The 24,642-nt window shown below is 42.5% G+C and overlaps 1 long non-coding RNA gene and 1 pseudogene across 1 annotated transcript; one reads left to right on the plus strand and one right to left on the minus strand.

The window, feature by feature from the left end:
• Positions 1-24,642, minus strand: part of LOC117933320 — a 90,836-nt pseudogene that overhangs the window by 58,840 nt on the left and 7,354 nt on the right.
• LOC117934268 lies at positions 13,074-23,932 on the plus strand. The gene is made up of 3 exons (XR_004654458.1): positions 13,074-14,228; positions 14,311-14,406; positions 23,852-23,932. It is a non-coding gene; the product is annotated as an uncharacterized LOC117934268 (long non-coding RNA).

The following is a 24,642-nucleotide window of genomic DNA, read 5'->3' on the forward strand; positions in this document are numbered from 1 at the left end:
CATGTCCTTTGGAGCCATCAAGATCTGACTGTACCCAGAAAATTAGTCCATAAAGGACAACATCGCATGACCTGCCGTACTGTCAACTAGCATGTCAATTTGTGGAAGAGGAAAATCATCCTTAGGACTGGCCTTGTTGAGATCTCGAAAATCAACACAAACTCTCACCTTGTCGTCCTTTTTGGGAACAGGGACGACATTGGCCAGCCACTCCGGGTACTCGACCATTGACAAAAATCCTACGCTGAGCTGCTTCTGAATCTCCTCCTTGACCTGTAAGCTCCAACGAGGATGCAATCGTCTCAACTTCTACTTAACCGGTCTGGCATGGGGTAGAAGTGGCAAACGATGTTGGACGATAGATGGATCAAGACCTGGCATGTCCTCATAGGACCATACGAAAACATCTAAGTATGCTCTAAGCAACTGGATGAGGCTATCTCTCTCATCAATAGATAAATCTGATCTGTTCTTCAACTCCCTAGGCTGATCTGCTGTGCCGAAATCAACAATTTTCGTGTCCCCTATAGTAGGTGAAACTCTCTGATCCATGGGGTCTAAGTCGGAAATAGAAGATGAGTCAACATCTGAGTCATGCTGTGCAATCTCATCATCAATATCAAAGATATGTGATGTGGGTGAAGATGGTGCAGATAAATCAATATCATAAGAGACAGACAAATACTAAAAAATGTTCAAATCCATAGATGAATAGTCAGAAACATAGTCATGACAGGAGACAAATCCCTATAAAACATCAAATGAAAGAGGTGAGTCCACAAAGCCGGACACTCCCTCAACAAGGCCAACAGGGCCATCAATCGAATCAACAACAGCTATAGCATCCTCAACAATCTTCGGAGCAGGGGCAGTCTGGATCTCCTCAACAATCTCGATGAAAGACACCCCGAAAAGATCGAATGGGGAAGTGAGCTCGGGCTGAACTCTTTCCTCGATGTAGCTCATGCTCATTGTGAGCATCTCATCAATATACTCGTCATGTGGCATGGCTCCGTCCACTATGTCGCCAATCTCGGCAAATGTCCCGTGCTCGTCGATCTCATCGGGAAAGCAAAGCGTCATAAGGCTCGTGCGATCTGGAGAGGAAGGAGCGATCAACGGAAAAGTCGAAGGGTCAGAGGCTCCGTCTCTCAATCGTAACTGCTGGACAAGGCGCTAAAGCTTGGCCTCCTGGGTGGTGCTTAGTCCCCCGATGATCCCATCAGATGGTGCATGCGGCTCTGATGCCCTCACAAAGTAATCTGCTAGGCTCCTGGTGTACAGGCGCACAGGATAATAAAAAGACGTATGAGTCGAGCCCTCACCCTCTCCTTGCGCAATTGCGTCATATAGAGATAATCGGCCTCAATAGGGATGAACCCGAGTCCGAATGGTACGTCGTGATCAGGGATGGCTATGAACTCGCTAGGCCCGTGCTGACGATGCCCTAACCCCATGCGGGGAAGATAAGACATGCACCGCATAATATCGAGCACCACTATGTTGTGCTGGTCGAAGGACATGACTACAAAATCCCTGCAGAAATCCTCTATCTCGACGGTCTGCACCTCATCAAAGGTGAACCTGGTCAGAAAAATATCGTCATCAGTGTGACTAATCTCAAGTACAGGCTCGGTAGAAATGAACATATCCCCCACAGACTGTACCACGACGACCTGGCCATCGTGAATAAACTTCACTTTCTGATGAAGGGAATAAGGAATGGCCCCGGCCTTATGGATCCATGGTCGGCCCAAAGTAGGTTAAAGGATGTAGGAATCCTTAAAACCTGAAACACAACGACAAAAGTGGCCGGACCAATCAGTAGCTCGATCTTCAGTGTACTCATGACCTCTCTCCAAGTACTGTCATATGCATGAACAGTCTGAGTGGAGGGACCAAAGTCAAAAGGAGCGTATCTGAGGACAATGGCAGTGGCAAGAAGACATACGTTCAGGGCCGAGCCATTGTCCAGAAGGACAGATGGGACTCAGTGGCCTGAACAGCCAATAGATATGTATAGAGGGCGTGTGTGGTCCGAGCCCTCCGATGGCAAATCATCATCTGAAAATACAATGCATGTGGCTCGGCCAACCGTCATCATGTGAATCAAACCCTCAGGAGTGGTGGTGGTCTTAACTCTGATCTGGCTCAGGGCTCGAATCAATGCATCTCGATGAGTGCTCGAAGATGCCAACAAACTCTAGATGGAAATACGAGCCTGAGTGCTCTATAGCTGCCTCAAAATCTCGTCATCTTCCGCTCTAACCTCCTCGGGAGCAGATGTACCCTCGACTGGCCTAGCTGCCGCGTGAGGTGGCTATCGCATCACTCTACCTCATCGGAGAATATACTGGACATCCGGAGTCTGAGAAATATCAATGTGTGGAGCCTGAACCTCCTCAACATCTGGGATCAGAATGAACGGCGTCAGAACGCTATAACATGTGAAAGTCAGAGGCTTGGAAGTGGTCGCTTGTACAGATGCTACCTCAAGAACTAATCGGAATAGAGCGGGCATCTGTGGCCTTAGAGTCACCCACTTATCTCATAAATCTCATCTGGCATGATAGGCTCTAGGTCTGAATCATCCCAACTCAACATATGGACATGGTCATCGGTCTCATCAAAGTCCAAGAAATGAATACCATCGGTTAGTGGAGGGACTGCATGTGTGGTGTGGGTCGGTAGTGGGTTTATGGTCACACTCGGCTAACCCAAGTGTACCAAACCCTGGTCTATCAGATACTGAATGGCATGCCTCAGAGTGGTGCATCGATCGGTCTCATGTCCAGGTCCCTAATGATAAGCACAGTGCAAATCCATCCTGAACTGAGTTAGAATCGGCTGAGCTGGAATCGGCTGAGGTGGTGGCCGAGGGGTGAGAGTAGACAATAACCCAGCCTCTATAAGCTTACGAAGAGCCTGGCTCAACGGCATGCCTATCTGCGAGAACTGCCACTGCATTCTCAAAGCAAATGGAGCAGAAGTCTGTTGGGCCCTAGGTTGGGGATAAGGCTCCGCAGGTCTCGCGGTGAACTGAACAGTGTAGCATGGTTGCCCCGTGGCTGTGTAGGAGACCACGGGTCTCTCAATGCCCTGAGTGGCACAAGAAGGTAAAACCAAGGTCTGTGGCATGTATGTCTGATCATAAGCCGGACGAAGTGCCCGTGGTCTATACTGATGAGGTGTATAGGAAGAATGAGGCTTAGAAAGCTGTAGGATCGGTTGATGGCGCCTGGGAGGCCTCTGACGGGAAGAACCGATGGCGTTCACATCCACTGACCTCTGTCCTCCAAAAGGTTTCTTCCCCTTAACATCACTAGGGGAAGAATCTGTCTACAATCCTCTCAAGATGCCATCCTTGACATCGTATAAAGCCAAAACCAATGAACCAAAATCTGCGAACGGTACCTCGACCACGTGCCTGGCGATCCTGGGCTGTAAACTCCTTAAGACCATCTGTATCTGATTTCTCTGTGAAGGTCTATCAATGATCTCGGCAATCTTCCTACGCCAGCGGGAAATGAAAGAAGAAACTGACTCGTCTGTCCTCTGTCTCAGAGCCTTGAGCTCTCTTCTCAATACATCCATGACAGTGTTAAAGGAAAACTGTCGTAAGAACTCCTAGGCTAAGTCGTCCCATGTCCGGCGTCGTGAAGACTCCAAAGAAGCGAACCATCGCTGGGCTGCCCTACTCAGAGATAGCAGGAATAGAGTGATCATCTGAGACTCGTCCAAACCATGAGCTCTCATCACTATGCTAAAGAGTCTGAGGTGGATGCGTGGACAACTAATGCCCGTATATCTCTCTATGTCTAGCATCCTAAACTTAGCCGGCAAACTAGCGACCGGAATACCCTCAAAATCATCCCAAACAACTGATCTATCTGATACTCTCATTTGCCTCATATGCTGCTCAAGGTGGTCCATACGCGCATGAGCATTATCAACGACAGTGGTCTGGACAACAGCGGGCGGAGCGATCTTAGAATGCCCGTGTAATATATAGGGTGAGGCCTGGGACATTGAAGGAATGGGTAGTGGTGGTGGAGGTGGATGCGAGTCATACAACGTCTCATCCTGAACTGCTGGTGGTCTACACTGCTGACCACTGATCTCCTGCTTGAGGCTAGCCAAAGCCTCCTGGATAGAAGCCATGGCGGCCGTGAACTGATCCACTGTAACAACCTATTGATCCATACTTGGTCTCTCTGAATACCGGACTAATCTCCCCTCAACTCTGACCTAAGAAGGTGTATCCAGACCATGATCGAAGATCCGATCTTGAGAAGATGAGAAACGGGATGAGGATTCAATACAAGGAAAGTACGGAAGGAATGATAATATGAACTGAAACGAGCAAGGTATCCAAGACAAAGACGGATTGTCCGACCGTACTCAAACTCACACTGATCTTTGTGCACTCTCAACTGGATACTAAAAAAAGGGAGTGTCGAATCTGAAATGTGACCATAGAGGCTCCGAAGGCCCTCAGATGCACCCACGTGTAAGGAGGAAGTCCTGATCGAAGGATCTACGGCTCAACCTACGAGGTGAAGGTGGCTCTAAATGGATATAGGTGGACTTTAAAAGATCTCTAGCAGAAGCAATCATACCCTCCGGCAGTATGCAACCCTCTGCACAACTCCGAAGAGACGGGGCACTTCCATGCAAGGTGGTCATCACCTCCACACATGCACTACCTCGACATCCCAGGGGGGTTTCCTATAGTGAAACCTCTCAAACTCTCAATGCTCAATGGTCAACTAGAGTGCACAATGAACGGTGTGGGTGCATCCGATAACCCTAAGAGGTTAAAACAGGAAAGGAAACACACTGGCCACACAAATATCCATGAAACCTAGCTCCGGGCTATACAGGTCTTCAATGATCGAACTCCAATCGACATCAAAGTGTCTCTCTCCTCCAGAATGCTCCTATGCATTGATATAGCCCATCGCTAAACCCTACTCCTAATCTTTGGCTCGGTCAGAGAGCAAGCACACAAAAGGTCTCACACTTGCAATAGTGAGAACCGAGATGAAATGAATGATCGAAACCAAGAGAGTTTGAGGTAGGAGGATAGATGTGCGGCCCACATAGGCAAGCAACATGCAATCATGCAAAGGGGGGCAATCATGCAACATACAGTCAAGCAGAGTACAAGATATATCACTCATGTCCACACAAAAGCTATGACGATCAAGACGAATAGCGATACAAACATCATGCTCAAAAGACGATCAAGATAATATGCAAGCCAAAGAAAACAACACAACAGGTCAAATGATTTACAATAGTGAGTTTATGCATGTGAAGTGAGCAGAATAATCAAGAAGAAACAGAATCGCTATACCAAGCAAAACAAGATGAGCAATCTATGATAATCGGCATGTCAATGTACCAAACTAATCTAGCAATGTAGTACAGAAAAAAAAAACGACATCCGAAGCTCAATCAAGATAATCAATCATATCAATGTCACAACACAATATCCAAGCATGCATAAAAAACTCCTAATGTGCAATCAAGAGACAAGTCCTCACTGATCGACTCATCAAATGTCATGTTTGCTTCATCTTAAGTTCAAGTTTGACCCTCTAGATCATCCCTAGCAGAGTCGTCATTTTGTGGACCCCGCATTTTCGGCTCATGCGTTTCCCACTCGATGGCGAGCTCGATTTTATTTCAAAAATGATTTTATTTATTAAAAAATGACTTGGAGTCGCCACTTATTTTTGTTTTATTTTAAAAAAAATAAACAAAATAAGAAAGAAAACCCTAAGTGCGACTCCTTATTTTGAAAAAGGTGATCTACGAAAAACCGGATCGGGTTCGAGGGTCAAGTTACTTATCGAGAAGGTACGGTAAAAACCGTAGCACCCCTCTAAGTCCCTAAAGTCGGGTCTCTACTAATAAAATGAAGCTGAAATGGCAATCAATAAAAAAATCAATGAATACTCAGAGCGAATCATGCACATACGAGAGTCAAAAAATGCATATAGACTAACCAGAGTTAGAATGAGTGCATACCTGGGCAACGAACCATCATGCGCTATCAAGAAAGGGAGGGGGGTTAGTGCACAATTAAAGGATAATCTCATGCATGTCATAGAGTAGAATAAATCAATCATGTATGATAATCAAATCAATCAAGCAATCAATCAATCATCAAAAACATATATGTGGGGCCCACCAAAGCCCGTTTATTTTTGCATGAATCAATTCCATAAATTCCATTATTCAGAATTACGGAATTTAGTTCACAATTATTTTCAAAACATTTTAGAAAATGTTTTTCTTAAAAAAACAAAGAAAATGCAAAAGTGGCTTGCCGGAAGGAAAATGGCAACCAAATTTCATTGAAAAAGGGGTTTTGACATCTAAAGACCCTAAAGATGGAAAATTTGATGATTTGAGGATTAAAATAGCACCCTTACTCTTCAGTTCATTCTCTGGTAGCTAGTAGCCACCTGTGGGTATTTCCACGTTAACTTCTTTAAGTAATCATCACCAATAATCTCCTACAGATCTTGACTTGCTCCTCAAATAAATTAGCTCTGAGCTCTCTGCCAAAGTCCGAACTTCCATTTGTACTGCAATCTACTTGAGCTAATTCTTTATGATTCCACAAGTCAATGCTAGAGTTGTTTCCGTCTAAGAGAATTTTCAGCATATCAACTGACAATACACAGGATCTCTTAAGCTGGTTCAGGGCTTTCAATATATCTTTCATGTGGGAAATCAGATCATTGAGTTCCTCAGGATCATGGATGAAGCAACTCGGAGCAAGCATGGAAAAGGTCTTGTCTTCCATGTCCTTTGCAAATTTGAACGTGGATATGCAGTGCTTAAGCAAGCATACTCGGGCTACTTCTCTTATTCCTGTGTCTGAGAGGACGATGAGCATATGTATAAGCCAGGTAGCTGACAAAAAAGACATGATGGAAATAACTCTGGGTTTCTGCTCTTGAGGCCCTCTACCAAAGCTTCAAACGACAAACCAGACTCATGGCTGACTAGAACAAATGCCATTTTTTTCTCCTATTCGTTAGTCGCCTGTTCTTTTTCCAAATTTCCTTCAGACTCCCCAGAACTGTTGCTGAGTTGGTCCACTTTCATTAGAGTTATATAACTTTTGTCAAGTCTAGCACGTTTAAGGAGAGAAACCCGGGTGATGGTTTTTCCAAACAATGAGAACCTCCCTTGCAGCGACACAATCTCTTTTCTCTTCATCGCATTCAAATCTATGGTTTGTTGACAAATGGTATAGATCACCTTCAGCAGATTCAAATATGCACCGTGAATCACCAATGGAAGCAACAATTACCACCCATCCTTCTATTGTAACAAAGGTAACAGTCGTTCTTGAAGTTCATGCTTCCTCTTGGAAGTCCATGTCTGTCTCAACAAACCCTGTAATCGAAGTCCTAGGTAAGACAGCTACTCACTCATCTCTGCTAAGTTCTAGAGGAATAGTAGCTAAAACATCATTTAGAAGGTTCTCTTTTGAGTACATAGCAGTTGCAAATCCATTATGTCTATCGAACAACCCAAAAACCGAATATGTAGAAACCCCATCTCCAATCACCCTTTGGCACTCGGTCTTGAGTAAAATGAAGTCCTCATTTTTCTTGCTTTGGCTGACCCTGTCCATGTATAATATCAGGTCTTCTCACTGATCAACTCCCGCTTCTACAGCACCGGGAGCGGGACAGTTTGATGCTCACTCTTGGTGATGAGTCCGCCCAAGGACCATTTCACTCAACTTCATTTGCCCATGGATTTTGAACCTGCACCAGCTTGTGGCCATCTACTTCTCTTACTTGCAATAATGAGCATGCATGCCCTTGCACAATGCTCGTGGGAGAAACATGCACATCTGAGCCTAAAGAACTCCCAGCGCCGAGTAGAACTCCCTTTTGCTTGAAACCTTGACAACGACGGAGAGGGAACCCAACTCTAACATTCTCATCAGCGTAACCTTGTATACAATGCCAAACCCAGAACCGTCACGATTGCGGGAAGTGGAATGATGATCGCTCTAATCTAAGATGGAGCGGTTATGCTTCGTTCCACAATGGGGAGCAACATCTTTAATAGACGAGGAAGAGGGCATGTGATGCTGCTGAACTTGGGCATGAGAAACGACAGCGTCCTCCTCAGTGTTGGCACAGTACCCAGACAAGAAGAACCACTTTGAAATGGGTATAAAAAAAGGTAGTTTTGCCAATCGTAATCATATTATGAGTGGTCATTAAGGGGATTACCCATTCCACACGAGAATTTGCATGATTTCTTTCTCTCTGTGCTGTTCCGAACACTCATCTTTACCCTTGAAATTAGTGCACTTAGGTCATGAAATGATTGACGCCCTGCTAACAAGACTTACATCAATCCCAGGAGTATAACCGTTACTCACCACATGAAAACATCCATCTCCACACCTACACTTTGAATTTCCGTACCCAGCAACTCCTTTGGAAAACTAACCTAAAGATGTTGAACCAATCCCCCATCCTCCAACATTGTGTTTGATGGGATACCAAAGGGGTGCCCCAACGAATTCCGCTCTGAAGGCCCAGGAAACAATGATCACTGGTTCACCATCTCAGCAAATATACAACCCATGGACCTCATATCAACAGGTGCAGAATAGTGGCATGATCCATGCAACGCAATAATTTGGCTCTGTTAAAGAAACCGTATACTTGGACCAGCATTCCCAACTCTGGTTGTTCAGGATCACCATCATAGTCAAACACATGTCATTCAATTCCAAATGCTTTCTCAATATCTCCATTATAATATCACCACCTTCTATCGACCCACTCTCATAATAAAGAGGTGGGAATGCGGACCCATTTGAGAAGACCTTTAAACCTTGTCTTATCTCCTCATCAGTCAGAACATCGAAAGAGCTAAAACTTGCATTGTCTGCCTTAGGGCTGAAACCACACTTAGAATCACCGAGGGTACCCTTCATAAAGAGGAAAAATAGACTTGAATTAATCAAACCCATCAAGCATGGAGGTTTGGGTCGCACTCAAGACAGTGGACTCAGAGATGCCACCATCAGAAACTTCAATCTCATGACCTCTGAAAATCTCTTTCAGTTCATCACTCTCACGCACTTACAAACTTGGGAAATGAGGGGGTCCAAAGAGGTCATAGATGCGTCAAAGAGGTCATGCCTGCAAGTCATATGTATAAGGGAGAGAAGATGAGGAAATTTGTGGTGAGCAAAAGCGGAATAAGTGGATGGGATAATGAGAGGAAATGGGTTTAGTGGAATTAGAAAAAATAAGATAAATGGCGATATAGGTATGATGATAATAGGTGATGTATAGAGAAGGGTGTTATGAGTGTGCACGCATGGGAACCGAAGTGCATGGAGAATAGCATAACCATGCATGGACATGCATGGCCATGCAAAAGTGGAAGGAATGAACGTGAAGGGTACTTGAAAGAGAATAAGTGGGTGGTGTGGTGTAAAGAGAGAAATGGGTTTGATAAGTGTGAAGGAAGAGATGGAGTTGAGTGGGTAGGGAATGGATGATATATGATGGGTATGAGCATGGAAACGCATGAGGGGTGGGTATAGAAAAATGGGTGTGAAAGAAATAGAGGGAGAAAGGTGGAGATGGGTATGGGGCATGACGATTAGAAAGATAATGGAGGTGAGGGTAGCCATGCATTTTGGACCTTAGAAACGATACGCTATGAGCTGCTGTTTCTCTCAATGGAGTGGCAAGTCGGCTATCCCTTTTGAACACAGAGATGGTGCAACTCGGAATTATGCTTGCTTGAATCAGCAAGAGTGACATCAAACATGGTACCCAACATCACGTCCAGAGAGTGCGAAGCATTTCTCAAACAACTTCAATGTAAGACAGAAGGCCATCAGCACCTTGCGGACTCCCAAGTTCCCCAGTCAGGGTTATCTGGAGGCTCGTATCTTTCTAGGTATGTCCTAAACGCTCCAAACTCAACTTTCCCAGTAGAAACAATCCTTACTTGATCAATAACAACTGCAAGAAAGGGGTTTCTGCAATTGTTGACTGAGCATTTGTGTTGAAACATCAATACCTGAAAACCAGCTTCCATAACCGGGGTGAGTGTGGTACCCTCCAACTACATTTTCCAGTCGTTCTACCTACTTGTTGGCTTGGGAAATAATCAACCATATACTCATAAGCATCGGCTTGAGCATTAACCCTAGTTTCAATGTCTTTCATTACTCCCACAGTTGCAACCAAAGGATGCTTCAGCGTGGTAAAGCCACGGAGTACTCTTGCCTTGAATAAATGTGTAGTGTCTTTCGATACTCAACCACTCCTTTAACCTCACCACCCTTGAATAGAAGCCCTGCACTTTTAGACCCATCAACAAGCCTCTCTTCTCTGCTTATTGGAGAAAATAACCTCAACTGTAGCATATCACTAACTGGTGTCGGTGATAGCTTTGCAAACTGGTAGGATATCTGACACGGAGAACAGGTGGGAAGTTGCGCTGATTGGAGAAGAGGGTCCTAGTTATCTTTGAAAATCTTCCCAAATGAGATCAACTGATAACGTAGCCCATACAGTGCCCATTGATCCAGCTTGAGAACCTTGGCCAAAGATACTTGGGAATAGACTCCAACATAAGGCACAATTCCAGATCGAGTGCGTCAAATAAGAGTAACAAGAATGAACAACATCTAGGCCGAGAGAGAATAAAAAAAAGTAAATAGGCAATATAAAAACTAAGGGAAAGCTAGATCTGATGCTCCCTCAATGAGCCTAGACTGGTGGAGAAAAAGGCTTAGCAATTTCAAACAAGAAGATGGCAACAAATATCTTCATATAAATCACCATGAAACAGAACTTCACTAGATTCAAACAAATATTCAAAAGAACAGTGAATGAAGCAATCAATGAGCATATAAACAAGCCAGAAATTGACACAACTCAGGTATAACTCCTGTTATTCATAACTAAGCATACAAACGGAACCCCAAACAACCAGAGGAGAAAGAGAAAACCAGTGGTAGTCAAAATAAAGCAGAAGATACGCGATAACCTTACCTGAATGCTCCCTCAAGCAAAAACAATTGGATCTCCCAAAACCTCCACCTCTCTCTAGTTTCCTGGTCCTTTCAGCAACTCTATGCTCCTCTGTTCTCAGCTTCTTTCAGGAAGAATACTCCCTTGTGACTTGTTTTTCTTCAGCTCAAGAACCCTCACACCTCCTCCCTCCCTCCAGCAAAAAGCCCCCCAGAAAAAGAAAAGTCTCCCCTCAAATGAATACCCTCTCTCCCTCTTTGGCTTCCCCTCAAGTAAAAGCAATACCTTCTTCCCAGCAGGAGCAGCTTCCCCCTCTGATAACCAATACTCTCTTCTCTCCCAGATTTGCCCCCCAAAAATATCTCCTAACCAACCTCAAAAGCAACCCTACTCTGCCATAATATCCTCTCTCTCATCCGCTCCTCCTCTGCAGCAGCGAAAACACCACCTCCCTAATAACGGCCTGCAACCTTTTTCCAAAAACTTCTTTACACATGTCAACCTCTTGTTTGCTCCTTGATTCCACTACCTGATGCCAAAGCAACCAGACGGGAATCGACACGTGGCTACTCACAGCTGCAACACCTGGCAAAAAGAGCTGCGAAAAAATGCATGAAAGTGAGGCCCTAAAATGGGGGTCTAGAATATATATATAACCAAACAGTAGTTATAAAGTCAACACCCTCCAAGAAATAAAATCTAAATTGGTTCTAGAAAAAAAAAAAAAGTAACTACTTTTTATTGGTTTGGGTATATTATTGGTTTGCATATACTTTTTATTTTTTTTTTTTTAAAAAAAAAATAGAAAATGACAATTAACTACTTATGTAAAATGTAAGAATCTTTATATTAAAAAATAGTGACTTTTAAGAAATGTTTAAAAATTTTAAGGTATTAAAAAATATTTACTATCTAAAGATAAATAATTTTTTTTAATTATGAAACAATTTTTTTTATTATAGTGAAACAAAAATTATTATAGGATAAAAATAATTTTAATATTCATTTTTAATACAAGTCAAACAAGTACTTTAATTAATTATATATATATATTTTAAATTTCTTGTTTGATCATGCTTTCTTATGTTTTTTTTTTTTTTTTTGAGAAATTGTTTTTAAATTAAAGAACCAAAAAAAGTTTTTAAATGTTTTATAAAAATAAAGATATTTGACAAGTTGTTTTTATAAAAGGATTTTAAAATAAAAAACAAAAAGACTTGTTTGGATATTTTTTTTTTAAATTTGTTTTGATTTTGTAAAAATATTTTAAATTCAATTTATATAATATTAATTAATTAAATTTAATTGAAGTGTTATTGAAAATGAAAATAATTTTGTAATTACAAATAAATTAAAAAATATATAGTTTTTAGTAAAATAAAAATAGTAATATTATAATAAAATCATAAATTGTATTTTTAATTGAAAATATATTATTTTATTATATGTTAGAAAAATGATATTTTATTATATTCACAAATTTATGGTATTAATGAGTTTATTATTTAAGTTTTAAATTGTTTTTAAAAATTAACGGAGTTGTTAACAAATTCAACGCTTTAATTGTATTTGTTTTTATGGTTGAATAGAAAAAGTCAAAATATTTGACTTTTTCTATTCAACTAAAAGTACTTTGTTGATATTAATCAATAAATTTAGTTTAATTATATTAATTGATGTCTATTAATTACTTTTAACTAAATAAAAATAGTTAAAATATTTTGGTTTTTTTTTTATTTAGCCAAAAAACAAATATCACCTTTTTATTTGGAGCTAATTTGTGAAAAAAAAAAATAACTATTTCAAAAAAAAAATTTAAAATTAATTTCTGTTTTTAAAAACAGAAAACTATTTTTAAAAACTCGTTATAAGATTTTTATTGAATTTGCTATGATCCATTCATATGGTACTAAAAATAAAATGATTAAAATGATATAATTAGTAAAGTACTAAAAAGTAAAAAACTTGCCACGTCAACAAAACGTAGTAGTAGCACGCAAGAAGAAGGGTAATTTAGTAAATCAAGTTACCATCACCTCTGCCGATTCCCTGCTGTTTGATTCAGCCTCTCCAGAGCCCAGACAACTGAACCCAATTAGTGTTTGTGATTTCATCCTCAAGAACCTTCCCTTTTTCAACCGGCCACCTTTTCTTGCCTTCCAAACAAGCCTTTTTATTCCTTTTAGACAGAAAACTTGGCACTAACAGCAAGGAGCCACTCCACGGGGATTGGACTCCATTTATTTCAGTTTCGAACAATCGCCTATCCTCGGATTCGCTATTTCAGCTTGGAGAGTGTTTCCGGATAGAGAGCTGAGAGGGAGGAGACTGGGGGTTTATGGTGATCAGGTCTGATGAATCAACTGTTTTGACTAATCATTCCACTGTTCAGATTTCTTGATTACCTGGTTTCCTTGTCTAACTGTTTCAACCTGTTGACGATGCTCGACTCTTTGTTTCTCGACGTTACTCCGTCGGTGCATGCACTGTGTTTCCTTTCTGAATATAAAGTTCTGAATGGAAATTTTGAGGAAATTAGGGTTTCCAATGATGAGATTGGATCTGTAACTGTTGGAACCTATGGTCAAATTCTTGAATTGCTATTTCGAGATACCCTAATTCCCTGTTTTCGGTATAAAGATAAAGATAACAATTTTCAGTTCAGTTTCAAAGCAAAGGTCTACATTTAATCTCTGTTTTGATCTTCTTTAGCTATGGATGTTGACGAGCATGGTAACAAACGGGTGTTTCAACGACTTGGGGCTTCGAATGATAGTGGCAAACAACAAAAGGTTTGTTACCATTGGAGGGCAGGCAGGTGAAACAAGTTCCCCTGTCCGTACCTACACAGAGAATTACCAGCTCCTCCTCCCGAAGAATACCAACCAGTCATAAGCAATGGATCATCGTCCAAACGGCCGAATCAAGGAGTACATGACGATCGCAGCTTTTCTGGTGCACGAAGAAGCCCTAATTTTAATCCTGCGTGGGGGCGAGTTCATGGCGGTGGTGCAGGCAATAGAGCTCAAGGTAGTGGCGCGGGCAATAGAGATTGAGAAGCTTTGTAATTATTGGCTTCAAGGAAATTGTAGTTATGGGGATAAGTGCAATTTTTTGCATTCTTGGAGTATTGGTGATTGTTTCTCGAGTTTGACACTGCTTGAAGGGCATTAGAAAGTAATCAATTTGTTTGAATTTTGGTTATATTTGGAGTTCTTGTGCATTTGAATGGATGGGCTGATCGAGGTTTAGTGGACAGGTCGTCAGTGGGATTGCTTAGCCATCTGGGTCTGATAAGCTATATACTGGGAGCAAAGATGAGACTCTGAGGATTTGGGACCGTCAATCTGGTCAGGTTGTTATTATTATTATTTGTTTTTGTGGTGAATTGGTGTTTTTACTGGTGATTTCTTAATGCTTTGGTTAGTTGCTGGAAAAGCGGAGGAATACATAAGAAAACATGCCTTGGAATTGGTATATGATAATATTTAGAATTAAAAAAATTTAAAGCACTATTATATTTATTTTTACACCGACTAACAATTTTTAATAATGTTATATCTTAAAAATAATTTACACCAAGCAATATTTTCAATAACAATTTATACACCAAGAATAAATAATGTTTTCTATCCAAAAAAGAGCAGAACATGTGTTTGGCAGTGCATTTCATAAAGTTGCTTGCACTTTCATTTGAGGTGAAAGTGTGAAACAACATAAGATGATGTATTTGGAAAATGGTGTTTTCTTTCAACATTTGACTTTGGAGAATGAAAGCCATCATAAAAAATGGGTTTTGGGACCTTGAAGTAAATGGACCTAAAGTTTAGAATATTGGAATTGTAGTTTTTGAGACTTGAGGGGAAAAAAATACCTCCCTAGTCCTATAGATATATGAATATTATATTGGTTAGCATGAAGTTTTAATTTTGAGTAGTGTTGAAAATTGAGAAATTGCAAAGGGGTTTTTTGTGGTCAGGGAGTTAGGGAGTATAAGCAAAACCATCTCGTTAGTTGGTACTTAGTGTGTAAGTCTAAGGGGGAAGGGGGATCAGGGTTTAGGAAGATTTATGTAAGGAATTGTGCTCTATAAGGGAAACGACTATGGAGGCTTCCTAAGGAAAGTTTGTTCTTTGGGACACATGTGAATGGGTAGGATGTCAACACTATAGCCAGGTGGTCACATCGTTGTCTTTGGAAGGCCATTGCATAGGTCTTTCAAGATTTTTCTAGATACACTTAGTTGGTGGTGGGGGATGAGATAAGAATTTCTTTTTTGGGAAGACTTGTGGTGGGGGGATCAACCTTTCTGTTCTTAATTCCTAGATCTATTCAGAATTGTCACAATTAAAAACCTTACTATTTCATTAGTTCTTGGGTCCACTAATTCTTTCTCTTGGAATCTAAACTTATGTCACAATCTTTTGGATTTTGAGATAGAATATCTTGAAAGACTCATGTCCTCTCTTTCACATTTGCACTTATCTCCATCTGGTCCTAATTTGAGAGCTTGATCCCTATTTTCTTCAAGTTTATTTATTTATTTATTTTTGATAAGCAAGCAATATATATATATATAAAAGGCAAAGAAGCCTCAAGGCATACAGGAAGTATACGAGGCTACCACCCCCTCAACAAAAAACAACACGACCCAAACCCTATTTGGAGGCTAACCACTCCAAGAAACCTAATAGGGAATTCGACTCCATATCAATGTACACTTTAGCCCAACCCCAAATAATGTATACAAACGAAGTTTTTAATTTTTGAAAAGCCAATACTCCCCCCTTAAAGGCTAGCCTATTCCTTTCCTTCCATATAGTCCAGAAAATGAATAACGGGATGGATTTCCACACTTTTTTCCTTTTTCTCCCCACAAAAGAGCCTTTCCAACTACTAAGAACCTCCTTTACAGAATTTGGAAAGACCCACTGTACACCACAGAACGCAAGAATGATGTTCCACAACCCTTTTGCCACTGTACAATGTATTAGTATATGATTGATCGTTTCCTCTTCGCATCCACACAAAAAACACCGATTAGGTAAATGCCACCCTCTTCTCTGCAGCCTATCCAAAGTGAGGACCTTCCCCCAAGTAGCTTCCCAAGCAAAAAAAGCAATTTTGGTTGGAACTTTGTCCACCCAAACATTGCTATGAGGAAATTCCGCTCCTTGAGTATTTGCCAACATGCTATACGCTTTCTTGACTTTAAACAGCCCGTCCTCACCTTTCTTCCAATACACCGAATCATCTTCCAAATTTACTCTATAATCCCTCAACACAACTAAGAGATTGCCCACCAAGCCCAACTCCCAGTCATTAAAGTCCCTTAACAACCTTAAATTCCACCCTCCTTGACCCACATTCTGATCCCAACATTCCTCCACTGTGACATTCCTATGGGCAGCCATGGAGAAGAGATTCGGGAAGCCTTGGGACAGCACATTGTTACCGCACCACCGGTCAGTCCAAAACCTTATTCTGTTGCCTTTACCCACCTTGAAAACCATATTTTCCCAGCACCAAGTGGACTCCTTCAAAATCTCCTTCCAAACTCCAACTCCAAACACCCCATTTGCCTTCCTTGTCCTCCACCCAAACTCCTCTTGCCCATACTTAGCCTCAAGCATTTTTTTCCAAAGCTCCTCCTTAGCACGCGCATATCTCCAAATCCATTTACCTAAGAGGGCTTTGTTCAAGATAGCAAGTTTCCTTAGACCTAACCCACCTTTTCCTTTATCCGCGCACACCACCTCCCATTTGACTAAGTGAGCCTTGTTCCCTCCATTGGCTCCACCCCACAAAAAGTCTCTTTGAAGCTTTTCAATCCTTCTTGCCACTGTCTTAGGCATACAGAAAACCGACATTTGATACAAGGGTATGCTGGACAGCGTACTCTTTATAAGAGTAATTCTCCCTCCTTTGGATAAATATTGACGTTTCCAAAGGGCAAGCCTTCGCCTCATTCTCTTCTCCACCCCATCCCATACGGAAGAGGCCCTATTTGGCGCCCCAAGGGGCAGCCCCAAATAAACAGTAGGCAGCTGCCCCACCCTACACCCAATTTCAGCCGCCATTTCAAGCACCCCTTCCACCTCCCCTACCGGAATTACCATACTTTTGTCCAAATTAATCTTTAAACCTGAGGCTGCTTCAAACCAAAAGAGGATCCAGCTCAAGTGCAATAAAGCCTCTTTCTTTGCCTCGCAAAAAACAATTGTATCATCCGCAAACAGGAGATGAGTAATATTGACAGCCTGCTCTCTTCCTCTCCTTATCCTGCAGCCATGGATGAAACCCCCTTCAACGGCCCTTGTGATGAGCACACTTAGAACTTCCATTCCCATGACAAATAAGTAGGGGGAAAGAGGGTCCCTTTGCCTTAACCCTTTTGTACTTGAAAAAAACCCCGCTGGAACCCCGTTCACCAGCACTGAGTATTTGACAGTGGAAATACAACTCCACATCCATCCTATCCATTTTGATCCAAACCCCATCTTTTGCATGACCTTTAGCAAGAAATGTCAATTGATGCTATCATACGTCTTCTCAATGTCCAATTTGCAAATTATACCTTTCTCTCCCCTTTTTTGCCAAGAGTCTATTGCCTCATTTGCGATTAAAGAACCGTCAAGAATTTGTCTCCCTTTGATGAAAGCATTCTGATCAGGAGAAATCACCTTTCCTATAACTTTTTTAAGCCTATTGGCCAGCACCTTAGTCAATAATTTATATAAACCCCCAAGCAAACTAATTGGCCTGTAGTCACCTAAGTCCTCTACCCCCCCTTTCTTCGGCAGCAACACCAAAAAAGTATGATTCAGGCTCTTAATGAATGAGTTCTATTCATGGAACTCCTTGAATAAACCCAAAATGTCCTCCTTGACAATCTCCTAACAACTTTGCCAAAAAGCCACTGTGAATCCGTCTGGACCCGGGGCTTTGTCCCCATTCATCCCCATTAATGTTGCATGGATTTCAGTCTCAGAAAATGGAATCTCAATGCCATCCGCTTCTGAGGGACTGATCTGTTTCAGCAAGAGACCCCCTATGTCCGCCTTCCAACCCGAGTTTTCCGAGAGTAGCTGCTGATACGCATTTGCTATACCTTCCCTCATATCTTGTTCCTCTGTGAACCTCACCCCATTTATCTTAATTTTAACCAGGGCATTGACTCTCCTACCGGCATTGGCCATGCGGTGAAAAAACCCCGTGTTCCTACAGAGGGATTTTCTTTGGGGAGGGGGAAGTACGGAAAGAAAAATTCATCTAATCAATTGGGAGGTGGTGTGTACCCAAAAGGAGAGTGGGGGTCTAGGTATTCGGAAAGTTGATCTCTTGAATAAGGCCCTGTTGGGGAAATGGATTTGGCGGTTCGCCTTTGAGGAAGATATCTTCTGGAGGAAGGTGGTTGGGGTGAAGTATGGCCAGTTGGGTTTTGGATGGAGAACAAAGGAGGCCCGCGGAACGTTTGGGGTGGGGGTTTGGAGGGACATCTTGAAGGAATCGTCTTGGTGTTGGGATAATATAGAATTCAAAGTGGGAAAGGGGACTAAGGTAAGGTTCTGGACTGATCATTGGTGCGGAAACGAGGTGTTGTCCCAAGCTTTTCCTCAGTTGTTTGCTTTGGCGGTCCAAAGGAATGCATCGGTAAATGAGATGTGGGACTCTAGCCTCGGTCAAGGAGGTTGGAACTTAAGACTCTCTAGAAACTCTAATGATTGGGAGTTGGACGCCTTGGGAGAGCTGTTGCATATGTTGAGGGACTTGAGGATTTCTCTTGAAGAGAACGCAGTGATATGGAAAGGAGAGGGACACGGCCGCTTTCGGATTAGAGATGCTTACAAGTTGTTGACAGGGTCTAATGTCATTACCTTCTTGAAAAAGAGCATTTGGGTGGACAAGGTCCCAACCAAAGTTGCTTTTTTTGCTTGGGAGGCTTCTTGGGAGAAGGTCCTAACTTTGGACAAGCTTCAAAGACGGGGCTGGCAGCTTCCAAACCGGTGTTTTTTGTGTGGTTGTGAAGAGGAAACTGTAAATCATATTCTTTTACACTGTACAGTTGTAAGGGCTCTCTGGGAGATTGTCTTGGCCTTGTTTGTGGCTAATTGGGTGTTCCCAGAGAAAGTCATAGAGATGTTAGTCAGTTGGAAGGGCCCTTTTGTGGGGAAAAAGAGGAAAAGGATTTGGACTTCCATTCCGTTGTGTATTTTTTGGACGGTTTCGAAGAAAAGAAATAGATTAGCTTTCAGGGGGGGCTCTCTAGCTATTCAAAAGCTAAAGAATTCGTTTGTTTGTAACTTGTGGAGTTGGGCTAGGGTGTATATGGGAGAGGAGTCCTCTTCGCTTTTAGGTTTTTTGGAATGGCTTGCCGTTCCCTAAGGGGTGGTGAGTGTTGTTTTTGTTTTTGCGTAGGCTACTATGTATACCTCCTGTATGCTTTGTGGCTTTTTGCCTAGTTTTTTATATATGCACACTTATCAAAAAAAAAAAAACCATAGTTCCCTTGATAGTTGTCTCCAATGCACTTCTTCCATCGACACCCATTTTGCATAACTTTCCTTGGCTTCCTTTTTGTGACCTAGCTCCTCCTCTGTTAAATTTCTCTTTTCTTCCACTAAATCCCACCGCTCCACTTGCTGAAGAGCTTCAGCTTTGTTTTTCTCCAATCTTCCAAAAACCTCCTTATTCCATATTTTTAAACTATGTTTCAACCCCTTCAGCTTAGTCGCTAATCTGTAGCTCGGCCTGCCTCTTACCACTATCCCTTGCCACCACCCCTCTATCAGCTCTTTGAACCCTTCAGCTTTGAGCCACATATTTTCGAATTTGAAGGGGGACGGGCTTCTCCTTATCCCTCCACCCTCTAGCAGAATCGGGAAATGATCCGATGTTGGATGAGGCAATCTTCTTTGATGAACCCTACTGTATTGGTTTAGCCAACTAGGAGTCGCTAGAAATCTATCCAGCCTGGCCCGCGATTGATTATTGAGCCCCCCACTCCAAGTGAAAGAACCCCCTTGCAATGGGATATCAACTAGCCCTAAGTCATCTATAATCTGGGCAAACCTCCTCATAGCTGAAATAATCCTCCCAGTTCTACTTCTTTCAGTTTGGTACAGCGTTGTATTGAAATCTCCTCCTAAACACCACGGCTCCTCCCATAATCCTCTTATTACCCCAAGCTCCTCCCATAAGCACTCCCTATCTTCTCTGGAGAAAGGCCCATAAACCCCCGTGAAGACCCAGATTGCACCATCTCCCTCATTCCTGAATCTACAGGAGATGGAAAATTGACCCTCTTCCACCCCCACCATCTCCAACGATCGTTTGTCCCAACAAATCAAGACACCTCCTGCCGTCCCCATAGCATTCAAAACCTTCCAATCAAGAAATCTCCTCGGCCCTAAACTCCTCACCACCTCTTCAGACATCACTTGCACCTTCGTCTCATGAATACAGAACAAGTCCACCTTTTGGTTTCTGATAACTGACTTAATAATTTTCCTCTTGGAACTATCATTCACAACCCTCACATTCCAACTCAAAATTCTTAAGATCGTTGGACACTTGGATTCTGGTTCCCTCTACCCTGAATAGGGCCTTTCTTCTTAGATTCCCCCTCATAGTTAATAGAACACTCCAGTCTCTTAAGCTTCCTTTCAAACCTTGAAGACTCCATCAGGCCTTTACCTACAATCTTTTCTTTTCTTTTTCTGATTTTGCCCAAGAAGCTCAGTATTTCCTTCTCTAGGCCTTCCGTAGAAAAACCTAAGAAGTGATTGAATTTAATTAGGCTACTCTCCTCCCAGTTCAGCTGGTCTTTCTTTCTACCCTCTTGGAACTCCGTCTGGTCTGCATTCCACCCCAAGCTTCTTCCCAGAGGGTCGACATTGTTGACCTCAACCAAATCCCAACAGCCATCCCTTCTCCCTATATGTTCCTCTGCATTTGGTCTTCGTGACCCACTTCCGATCAAACCCCTCCCCCCCCCCCTGGCACCCCAGAATGGTCGTAACCCTCCCTCTCCGGAGACCGACCAAAACAAAATAAATTAGAGGAAGAAGACCCTTGTGCCCTGAGACCCCCCATATTTACATCTAAGCCATACCTCGCAACTTCTTCCTCTAACACCCTTTCTGCTCTCTGATATTTTAGATCCGTCTGCTGCCTTCTCTCCGTTTCTTCTTCTCTGCATCTGATGAACACACTGTCCATATTGTCAACTTTATTATTACCGTTGGGCCCAGAGGAATAAGTTTTTAAAAGAAGCCCATTGTCCAATAAATGGGCCTGGGATAGGATGGCTTTCCCCTTTTGGAGGTGGCCCAGCCCAATGTCAGCAGCCCGCCCCAAGCTTTTAAGTTGATGCGGCCCGTTCTGATCCCCCTTTGGATCTTCATAACCTGATGTTAAAGAGAGCCCAAAAGCCCAATCCTTCTCCCGGCTTGGACCCGCGGACCCAGCATACGAACCGGGCCCCCGTAGCAAGCCCGCATGCGGCTGTGAACCCATTGCTGCAGAGCCCACATCCTGCGTCAGGCGACCCGTCCCGTCCACTGACTGGCGTTACGCCTCGAACCCCGCACACGCCATCTCCTCCACTCTCGACCCGGCGCGTGGAGCTTCGTCACCACTAACCTCTCCTCTTGGACGATTCCACAGGTCGCGCTTCCATCCCTCTTCCTGCCTTAACGACGGCACCGCCTCCCACCATAGGGATAGGGAGTAAGTCATCCCTTCAACCCCTATCACCAGCGAACCAAGGATGTTCTCGCCGTTCGATCTGATCAAAATCCTCGCCCACTACAAATCCTCCATACTCTCCGTCTTTGGATCGACATCTAAAAACCCGCCGCAAGCGTCTCCCACCCTTCTCAACACCGACGGGACCCATAGTGAAATTGGTAGCCCCAATATTCTCACCCACACTTCCCTTCTTACCTCTCCTTCTTCCATACACCCCGATCTTGGATTCCACCGCTCTAAATCCACTTGAACTCCTCTCACCGCCTTATAACCAGAAAGGTGAACCCTTCTTGCTTCTTCCGCGAACTCGAATTCCAGTAGAACACGTCCTCTTCCCATACTCGCAATCCCCATTTTGCCTTTCAATCCCCATGCCTTTGCCATTTCCCAACCCAAATTTTCCAGGTCTTCCCCTTTTGCGTTGCTAGGTTTCCAATTTCCAATCAAGTAATGCTCCAGCCTGCTAATGTTTCTGCTTAACTCCTCCCGTCCCACCTCCACTCGAATGATATTGGTCCCCATATTCCCCCAACCCTTCACCGTATCCGCAAACGACCTTCCCTTCACCATTTCCGGCCGCGACCTTCCCAATGCCCTCTCTTCTTCTTGTTGTATCTTTTTGCCAACAATGATATCCATCTGGCGAAGAGCCTCCACCATCACTGTCCAACCCCCTTTGTCCCCTTTGCCCTTCGGGATACAAATACTGTATCTCTTCAACTCCACATCGACGACCCCTAATCGCAAGAAACAACCGGCCCTGTTAGAAACACGCACCAGAGAGAAGCTTCGCCCCTTCTCCTTCCATCCCTTTTCCCAGCTTCCTATCTTCACATCCTCGATGCACTGCTGTAGGCCTTCCATGAAAAGGCCTACGCTGTTCAACCCCATTCGCACCCAAGACGATACCCCTTTCTTACTTTCCATTATGATTAGGGTTTTTCCTCCCCTTTCCACCATTTCCAACTCAAACATCTTGGATTCCACCCCGAATCTGCTCGTCTTCCTTTTCCTCCTATTTTCCGCGCGACGCGCACTCCCATCGCTGGCAATCTCTCTCGCTCTCTCGCTCTCAGTCTCTCTCGCACTCTCTCTCACGCTCTCAGACATCTTTTTCTCCTTCAGGTTTATTTATGGTAAAGTCGTTCTTTTCAATCCTATCCAACCATATTGATCCAATTCCATTATTCCCTATTGATTTTGTTTGGAAATCGCAAGCCTCATTTAAGGTCAAATCTTTTGCTTGGTTAGTGGCACTCAAGAAGGTAAACACTAATGACAAGCTATAACTAAGAAGATCTTGCAAAGTCCTTAGTCCTGATGTTTGTTTGTTGTGTATGGAGAGTGGTGAAATGATAGATCATATCTTCTTATATTGTCCATTGAGTTTAGGACTATGGCATAGACTATTCAACTTGGCTCATATGGATTGGTTTCCTCTTAGGAGTATTGTGACATGATGATTGTCTCATATAAGGGATTGAGAAATACCAGTAGAGGCAAGGTATTGTGGCAGTTCACTTGTCTTGCTTTGATGTGGGTTATGTGGCGGGAAAGAAATGCTATGATTTTTTAGGACAAGGTGAGAACTTTAGAGGGTCTTTGGGAGATAATTTATCTCTTAGCCTCATTTTGGGATTCTTGCACCACAACTTTTAAGGGTATTCCCCTTAATTTGATCCAACTTGATTAGATGTTGGTGTGTAGTTCCAAGGGTGTGGGCTAGCAAGGATAGATTATTTTTGTATATTCCCACATGGGACATGGTTTGTGGAACCTCATTGTCGTATAAATTTACTTGAACTGTGGAGGTTCCTACTTTCTTTTTGTGTAGATTTTGGAGGATTTCTCATCTGTCTATTGTACTTATTTTACTTAACTTAATATACTATACTGTTGTTTCTCATAAAAAAAAGAATGAAGTTTTAATTTTTTTTAGCAATAAAGGAAGTTTTATGTTTTGTTTTCCTTTCTTTTTTTGTTGGCAAACAAGCTGTCCTTAGTTTTGTATCTTATGGCCTTTCTTTGTTTTTTCTTTTCTTTTGTAGTCCACTGGTGTGGTTAATCTTGGTGGAGAAGTTGGCTGTATGATTAGTGAGGGCCCATGGTTGTTTGTGGGTATACCAAATGTTGTTAAGGTGGGTTTGAATGCAAAATCTCCTCCCTTTTGCTCTTATTATATATACTATAGTATTATCACTACCATTTTTGTTGTTTTTTTGTTTTTTGATAGGAAACACGAAAGAATATAACTATAGAAATAAACAGTACTATTGTTTTTTCTTTTGCTATCACTACTATGTTTCATTGCACCTTGTTCTTATAGGATTAGCAACTTGAATATAGCAGTACCAAGCAGATGATATCTTGCCTCACTGGACAGTTTATGATGATATTGCGGGCATGGCACACTCAAAATAACACTGAATTGAGTCTCAGTGGACCCATTGGACAAGTTTATGCATTGGTTGTTGGTAATGATTTGCTCTTTGCTGGTGTACAGGTAATTCTTTTGACTACAAGCCGATTATTCTTATTGTCATATAAATTTCATGTGTAGGTTCCATAATAGGTTAGCCTGCACCATATTGAGTCTCTTGGCTTTGGCTTTTAGGTGGTTAAGAAGAACCATATGTTTGCATGGTTCATGTGATTTTAATTTTTAACCATGTCATCAAGGGATAGAATTGTGATAATTGATGTTTTATAAGTACTCACTGTTAAGGCAAGTGCATGCATTGACATTTTCATGAGTATTTCGTGCACTCTTGATTTGGGTTGAGTCTGCTTGTGTTGGTCTTTCGAACACCATGCTCAAGCTCAGCTCTTAGAAAACTTT

Source organism: Vitis riparia, chromosome 16 (assembly GCF_004353265.1).
Source record: "Vitis riparia cultivar Riparia Gloire de Montpellier isolate 1030 chromosome 16, EGFV_Vit.rip_1.0, whole genome shotgun sequence".
In the NCBI taxonomy this organism is placed as follows: domain Eukaryota; kingdom Viridiplantae; phylum Streptophyta; class Magnoliopsida; order Vitales; family Vitaceae; genus Vitis; species Vitis riparia.